The sequence below is a fragment of the Chrysemys picta genome, chromosome 1 (genome assembly GCF_011386835.1).
Source record: "Chrysemys picta bellii isolate R12L10 chromosome 1, ASM1138683v2, whole genome shotgun sequence".
NCBI classification, from domain to species: Eukaryota; Metazoa; Chordata; order Testudines; family Emydidae; genus Chrysemys; species Chrysemys picta.
The window spans coordinates 6,315,314-6,323,715 of NC_088791.1; the positions used below are offsets into that span (position 1 = coordinate 6,315,314).

The window sequence follows — 8,402 nt, forward strand, 5'->3', positions numbered from 1 at the left end:
TTGCTAACTGGCTATTTACACATTCCAATTCCTGTCCTTGCTGTTAAGGCCGATCAGAGTTAAACATGGAAGGACAGAGTTTAAACATGGAAGAACTCTGGCTCAGGCAGGCATAGTAACCCCAACAGTGGTAACCCGCCCTTAGCAGTACCAAGCGGTAATAATGAGGCCTGCATACCACTGGCTGAAGGAAAGATAATAAATCAAAGGAAAGGGACAAGATAGTAATTCAAGAAGTGTTACTAAGGAGCTGAACTTATAGCTGCCAACATAATCTAACTGCTTAAATGTAATTGCTATTTGCCTAGTAATTGTTACCAGGGAGGGGAGGGGTAGAGAGAGAGGAATGGGGGGGGGGGAGGAAGGGAGGGGTAGTGGGGGAAGGCGGGGGATGAGGCTTGACTGCAAAATGTATAAAAGAAGAAAAGCTGTTTCTGTTAGTGTGCTTGATTTGAGACGTGTGTGTCTCCTAGCACCGCTTTGAGATCCCAAATAAACTTTGTTTTGTTTCTCCACCCCTGGTGTGTTTATTGGCGGGAAGCACACCGGGCCACGAACCTCGCTGTTGCTGTCCTCGGGCACCCTGTGCTGGCAACAGTTTTGGCGTCCCTGGGTGGGCTCGAGGCTGAAATTTAGCCTTGCCCGGATCCCTCCTGGCGGCCGACGGACTACGGCGACGACCGACGCCCAGAGCTCACCGGTGACTTCATCGGGGGCCTCAGCGGAGACGTGGTTTGGTCGACCCCGGAGGGCACAACGGTGCAACGCGCTCGAGTAGTGGAGAAACAGCTGTGGGCGACGGTGGGGAACCGGTCCCGTGGATAAGGTAGGAACAGTCCAGTGGGGACTTTATCTGTCTTGACCTGGGGACGCCCAGTGTCTACCTGTTTTGACCTGGGGACACCCAGAGTCTCCCTAATATGGGGCAGGGACAGAGTATGGCAGGCAGGGCAAGGTGTACACCCTTGGAATGCATTCTGGTGAACTGGAAAGTGTTTGGATCGGATCCGTTGATTAAAAGTAAACTGAAAAGATTCTGTACAGTAGACTGGCCTCAGTATCAGCTAGAGGACCAGGAAAGGTGGCCACCGGAGGGATCACTTAATTATAATACGATCCTTCAATTGCTTTTGTTTTGTCAGCGTACGGGTAAATGGAATGAACATATGTATGTACAGTTGTTTATGTTGTTAAGAGATAGATCAGATCTTTTGCAAAGGTGTAATTTGACTCCGACAGATTCGGTAGTAACTACTGTTAGTCCTCAGAACCCTCCTCCGGTTGTAATGGCAGAGTCGGTGTCCCCTTCGGCTCCAACACCCCCACCATATAAAGACAGGGTCCCTCAGGTCCCAGAGATTGCCCCCTCGGAGGGATTCTATCAATTAATTACTGAGACTCGGATAGCCCGTCCTGGAGCAGACAATCACCCAGCCACTACAATGCAGGTTTATACCCATGTGCCTTTTAATCCAGTGGACCTAGCAGCTTTTAAGGCACAGGCAGGGGAATTCTCTACGAACCCAAGCAAGTTTATCTCGGTCTTTGAAGGGTGTCTGGCTAGCTGTAAATCTGACTGGGATGACTGTAATGTCCTTCTGCGGACCCTGCTGTCTGAGGTGGAGCGTAATCAGGTTGTGTCTAGAGCAAAGGAGGAGGCACAGAAGAGACATGATCTGAATCCAAATCACGTCCCTACTGCTGCAGTCCAGGTCCCCCTAGCAGATCCCGGGTGGAACCCTAATGACCCTATGGGCCAAACGCGTCTCACTGTATACAAGGAGCTCCTATTACATGGTCTCCGACACTCAGCTGTCCGACATAACAATTGGGCTAAGCCGTATGAGCTAGTACAGGAGCCAAAAGAGAGTCCTGTTGCTTTTCTGCAGCGTATTCGGGATACCATCAGGCAAACTACTAATGCAGACCCCGATGAACGGGGAACTGAGGCAATCATAAAGGGTATCTTTACCAGCCGTGCAGCCCCTGATATTAAAAGGAAACTGCAGAAAAAGGAGGATTTGATGGGCATGACAATGGCACAGATTTTGGAAACTGCAAACAGGGCTTACAGCCTTAGGGAGGGAGAAAAGGAAAAGAGGCAAGTGAAAATGATGGTTGCAGCAGTACAGGGTGGTGGCAGGGGAAGATTTCAGGAAGGTGGAAGGGGCCGGGGAATGAGAGGACGTCGGCGTGGGCGCCCTGGCCCACAGGAAAGGCGTCTGGGTCGTAACCAGTGTGCCATATGCCGAAAGGAGGGACATTGGAAAAATGAGTGCCCCGAAAGGGAAGGTACCCCTATGATGGCAGCGGAGGATCAAGAATAGGGGTGTCAGGGGAGACGGACTATCCTGCCCCCGGAACCTCGAGTAAAAATGTGGGTGGGAGATTCAGACATAGACTTTTTAATAGACTCTGGAGCTGCACGAACCGCTGTAAACCAACCCCTGCAGCTGCCTGTGGCAGATTCCCTCACCGTGGTGGGTGCCACAGGGAAAGGAACCAAGTGCCCAGTATATGCCCCAGCGGAATGTGCTTTGGGAAACAGAACTCTATCTCACAGACTGGTTTACCTCCCCGATTGTCCAACGCCACTATTAGGAAGGGACCTGCTTTGTCGCTTAGGTGCCACCCTGCATTTCACTCAAGATGAAATAACCCTCACCTTACCTCCAGAGAATGCCTGGATAATGACACTTGCAACTGAGCCCTCAGCCATGCAAGCCCCAGAGTGGAGTGAGTGGAAGGACCAGGTGTATTCCCTAGTATGGGCATCAGGGATCCCAGGGAAGGCAACCCGTCAGACCCCTGTTCATATTCAGCTTCTCCCAGGAAAAAGCCCAGTGCGCATCAAACAGTATCCGATTAAGAGGGAAGCCAAAGAGGGACTGCAAGAGACTATAGATCGGGTCCTAGAGTGCGGTGTACTACGAGAATGCCAGTCAGCTTGGAACACCCCCATTCTGCCCGTGCGAAAGCCCAATGGCACATACCGGCTAGGTCAGGACCTGAGGGCGGATAATGAGCGGGTTAAGACTCTGCACCCCTTTGTTCCAAACCCGTATACATTGTTGGCCTCTATAGGGGGGCAGGACACCCATTTTTCTGTCCTAGATTTAAAAGATGCTTTCTTCACGATTCCGGTCGACCCCCGGTCTCAGGAGATTTTCTCCTTCGAGTGGGAGGACAACAGAAGGGTTAAAAAGCAGCTTTGCTGGACAGTGCTGGCTCAGGGATTTAAAAATTCCCCCACTCTGTTCGGCCAGGCCCTGGCCAGAGACTTGGAGGAGTGGGACAATGAGGACAGGGTCCTCCTCCTGCAATATGTGGATGACTTGTTGATTGCTGCTGTGGGTCTAATCCCTTGCCTTAAAGCCACTGTGAGCCTCCTGAACTTTGTTGGACTCCGAGGATATCGAGTAGCACAGAGTAAGGCTCAGATTGCTCTCCCAGAAGTACGGTATTTAGGATTTTACATCAGGCAGAGGGAACGTCAGCTTTCAAGTGAAAGAAAGGAAGCTATCTGCCAAATTCCTATCCCAAGCCATCGTAAACAACTCAGGGCGTTTCTGGGCATGGCAGGCTTCTGTAGAATATGGATCCCAGAGTTTGGACTGTGGGCTAAACCCTTGTGTGAATGCGTTAAGGGAGCGGATCATGACCCCTTTCACTGGTCCCCAGAAGTGGACAGGGCATTTAAAATCTTAAAAAGGAAACTGATGGAAGCCCCAGTCCTGGGTCTGCCGGACCTAGCTAAGCCATTCCAACGGTATGTGCATGAACGGGGAGGGGTGGCCCTGGGAGTGCTTACTCAGTTACTAGGCACCTGGAAACGTCCCATGGCATATTTCTCTAAACAACTGGATCAAGTTGCAAAGGGGTGGCCGGCATGCTTGCGGGCAGTCGCAGCAACTGCACTAGTGCTTGGGGAAGCTGAGAAATTGACACTGGGGGGAATTGTGCAAGTGTATATTCCCCATATGGTCCAAGCCCTGCTGGACACTAAGGGTGGTCTCTGGCTTACACAGGCTCGGGTTGCTCGGTATCAGGCAAAACTTGTAGAAAATCCTGAAGTTACCCTACAGACCTGTCCCTCCCTTAACCCAGCCACCCTGTTACCAGAGACAGAAAAGCAGGAACACGACTGTCTGGAAATCATAGATGCCCAATACTCCAGCCGCCCAGACTTAAAAGATCAACCCCTCCCTAATGCTGATTCTGAGTGGTATACTGACGGCAGCAGTACAGTTGTAAACGGGCAAAGGAGGGCGGGCTATGCTATTGTATCGCTCCAGGAAACTGTGGAAGCAGAGGGTTTACCTGCTGGGACATCAGCCCAGCTGGCTGAATTGGTAGCCTTAACCCGTGCACTTGAACTGTCAAAAGGAAAAAGAGTTAACATTTTTACTGATTCCAGATATGCCTTTGGAGTACTACACGCTCATGCCGGTCTGTGGAAGCAAAGAGGAATGCTGACAGCCCAAGGTTCTCCGGTTAAACATGGGTTTCAAATCCTCCGGCTTTTAGAAGCGGAACAGCTCCCCTCAGCGGTAGCAGTGATGCACTGCAAGGCTCATCAAAGAGAAGATCAAGATGTGACTAAGGGTAATGCCAGGGCGGACAGAGAGGCCAAGCGAGCTGCTACCCTGGAACCCCAGGAAGCGGAAGATGCCCATATGCATGCCCTCATCCCATCAGCGGGGGAGCTCCCGACCCCTCAGTACTCTCACGAAGAGAGGAACCTAGCCAACACACTTAGGCTCTGGGAAAAGGAGGGATGGCTCCACTCCACAGAAGGAAAAATCCTCCTACCAAGGAATCTAATACGGCCAGTGCTACAGAAACTACATCAGTCCACCCACGCAGGAAGAGAGGCTCTTTCCCAGCTTATGAATAAATATTTTCTAACCTCTGGACTTAGGCCTCTGGCCTCCCAGGTGCAGGCTGAATGTCTAGTCTGCCAAAAGAACAACCCTCGACCAGGAGTGTCAGTGCCACCAGCCACTCTGGAACCTACCCCAGGCCCAGGACTAGTTTGGCAAATAGATTTTACTGAGTTCCCCCGGACCCAAGGATTCAGATACCTTCTCGTCTTAGTGGATCGATTTAGCGGATGGCCTGAAGCCTTCCCATGTCGTAACAACACTGCCAAAACGGTGGCTCTTAAATTTGTCAAGGAGATCATTCCCTGCTTCGGACTCCCCCAGTGGATGGAATCTGACAACGGAACACACTTCACATCCCAAGTCGTTCAGAAGATATCGGATGCCCTGCAAATCCCCTGGAAGCTCACACGCCATGGCGACCGCAGGCCAGTGGGGTAGTGGAGCGCACAAATCAGACACTTAAGCGGCACCTCTCAAAGGTCTGTCAAGAGGCTTCCCTTAAGTGGCCTGATGCTCTACCCCTTGTTTTGCTCCGCATTCGCGCTCTCCCAAAGGGCAGGTTAGGGCTCAGTCCCTTCGAGATTATGTTTGGAAGGGCATGGCCTATGAACGGTACACCGGTTCTGGCAGGGGAGTGGGAGGTAGGCTGTGGTTTCTTATCTCAGTACATGTGCTCTCTGTCTGCTGTTCTCTGTTCTCTCCACAGGTATACCAAAGATTTGCAGCCTCTCCCGCTGGATGCCCCGATCCACTCCTTGCAGCCAGGTGACTCCGTACTCGTTCGGACCTGGAAGGACGAGCCTCTCCAAGAGAAGTGGAAGGGACCCCACACCATCCTGCTGGTCTCCCATACAGCAGCAAAGGTTGAGGGACACAAGAACTGGATTCATCACTCTCGTCTGAAAGCAGTGCCCACTCCTGAACGGTGGACCGTCCAGCCTGCAGAGAAGACTGCCAGCGACGATCTGGGACTTAAGCTGTTATTCAAAAGACAATAAGGCCTGCTGGGAATGCCCTGTGATCTCTTTGGACAGTCACAGCGCACTCCCCGCAAGAACTCTGAGCGTTGGTTGTGTTTATTTTCACAGGGCCGGCCTAACCTGGTGGCCTGGTCCCTTTTGCTTTTAGTCTGCCTGCTATAGGCAATTGTTATTTTGTGGGTATCTGGGGAACTGTAATTGTTAGGCCCTAGGGTCACCTGCCCAGCATGAGTTCAGGTCCAGGGTCAGCCACAGTGGTACTCTTTGCCATAGGGACACTCCTCTCGTTACCTCCCGTTTCTCCCCAACCCCATGCGGGATGGAAAGGGATCCCTACTAACTTGGAAACAAACACATATGAGTCCTTGAAGGTTTGCTTTGCCCAAGAGTTCAACCTCTCTAACTGCTGGGTATGCTCCCAAGTCCCGCACCACGCAGCAGGGTTACCCTGGAGGGCGGTTCCCCAAAATTGGTCAGATATCTGTTGGGGATGGTTCAGTAGGGGAAGAAATACCTCGGGTACCCCCTTGTTGCAAAACTGTACCATTGAATCCCAGTATGCATTAAGGGACGACCCTTGGGAGCCGCGGGCCAACTCAACACAGATCCCTTCCCCTATTAGGCTGCGGTCAGTGGCCCCCCGGGTTGGTGTGCTATCGACAGTTCAAGTCCAGCAATCACACTTGGTCCGCTGGGAATAGCACCTGTCAGTATTATTTATCCCCTGACAGTGATGCTTCTGTCCCTGTCTATGTTAATGGCAAATCCAACTCTACCGCCCGGTTCGCAACGTTTGATGACAAAGAAACAAATAGGTGGCGCCGCGGTTAAATTAAAAAAATAAATAACATTTATTTTTTACAGAAGGAGACAGGTTGGGTATGATCCTCCTCCCATCCTATGGGGTGGGATGGCTAACCTAATTTTATCGCAGGCTCTCTGTGTTTCTCACCAAGTTCGCCAATGAAACCTTGGCCATAGAGAAAAGCCTTAACTCAGAGCTTTACCAGCTCCGGTTGCTATCCCTGCAAAACAGACAGGCCTTAGATTATGTTTTAGCCTCCCAGGGCGGGGTGTGTGCCCTTATTGGGAGTGAATGTTGTACTTATGTCCCGGAAAACTCACAGGACATTAATAAGCACGTCCTGTCAGCCGAACAGGCTTTTGAGCAGTGGAAGGCCCAGGAAAGGGAACCCACAGGTTTCGATTCCCTTTGGAGTTGGTTGCCCAACCTAGGAGAACTGGGACATAGTCTTGTGCGTCTCCTCCTCACGGGTGTGGTACTGTGCTTGGTCACCCTCCTCCTGATTGCTTGTTTTAAGATGCTCCTCCGTAAGCTTTGTGCCCCCCGTTCCCCAGAAATCCCGGCATACCCTGTCATTGAGAACCCCAGCTCCATGGCACTCAATCATATCTTGTCCACAGAATATGAGAAAACTCAGCCAAAAGCTTGTTGAGTATTCTCAAAGGAGGGAGTTGTTGACATCACCAGGCATCACCATCACCCTAGGTAACTCGGGAGGGTGCAAAATCACAAGTGTCAATGAAGTCTTCCTGCACTAGGCCTAAAATGAACCAAACTCCTTCCATGTTTAAACTCTAATCGACCTCAAAAGCCAGGTGCAAGTGGAATGTGTAAGCAACCTGCTATCAGTGGTAACCCCCCCTTAGCAGTACCAAGCGGTAATAATGAGGCCTGCATACCACTGGCTGAAGGAAAGATAATAAATCAAAGGAAAGGGACAAGATAGTAATTCAAGAAGTGTTACTAACGAGCTGAATTTATAGCTGCCAACATAATCTAACTGCTTAAATGTAATTGCTATTTGCCTAGTAATTGTTACCAGGGACGGGAGGGGTAGAGAGAGAGGAATGGGGGGGGGGGAGGAAGGGAGGGGTAGTGGGGGAAGGGGGGGATGAGGCTTGACTGCAAAATGTATAAAAGAAGAAAAGCCGTTTCTGTTAGTGTGCTTGATTTAAGACGTGCCTGTCTCCTAGCACCGCTTTGAGATCTCAAATAAACTTTGTTTTGTTTCTCCACCTCGGTGTCTTTATTGGTGCAAAGCACACCGGGCCATGAACCTCGCTGTTGCTGTCCTCGGGCACCCTGTGCTGGCAACAGGACCCTCTGTTACTTTTTAAAATTAAAATGTGTATTTTAGATAAGGGTTCTCCTTTGAAGGATTTATTTAAAGAACGATACGTCTGAAGATCCAGGCGTTTAAGGCTAAAGATGAATACCCAGATTGTGCATCTAAAAATCTATGCAGGGATTTTTTTAGAGATGTGATTTTATCATCTTCACCAACACGCTAATGAAATATTTTTAAAGCAAATTTTAAACTAAGGTCCTGTAGACTGACATGTTCTGAGTAAATAGTACAGTAACGCATAACTGGTTTTGTCAGTAAATTCAGAAACTGACAGTATACACCTGGGGGTTGGCAAATGCCTGTTAAATGGCTTCATTACCACTTGAATGGCTTGTTAACGGTTTCAATGTTACAATGAGTCCTGTGGCACCTTATAGACCGGG

At 50.3% G+C, this 8,402-nt stretch overlaps 1 long non-coding RNA gene across 1 annotated transcript; it reads left to right on the forward strand.

Annotated features, from left to right (window-relative positions):
* Positions 1–370: 370 nt before the first annotated feature.
* LOC135972765 (uncharacterized) lies at positions 371–7,906 on the forward strand. Its single transcript, XR_010589260.1, has 2 exons — positions 371–826; positions 5,593–7,906. It is a non-coding gene; the product is annotated as an uncharacterized LOC135972765 (long non-coding RNA).
* The last annotated feature ends 496 nt before the right edge of the window (positions 7,907–8,402 follow it).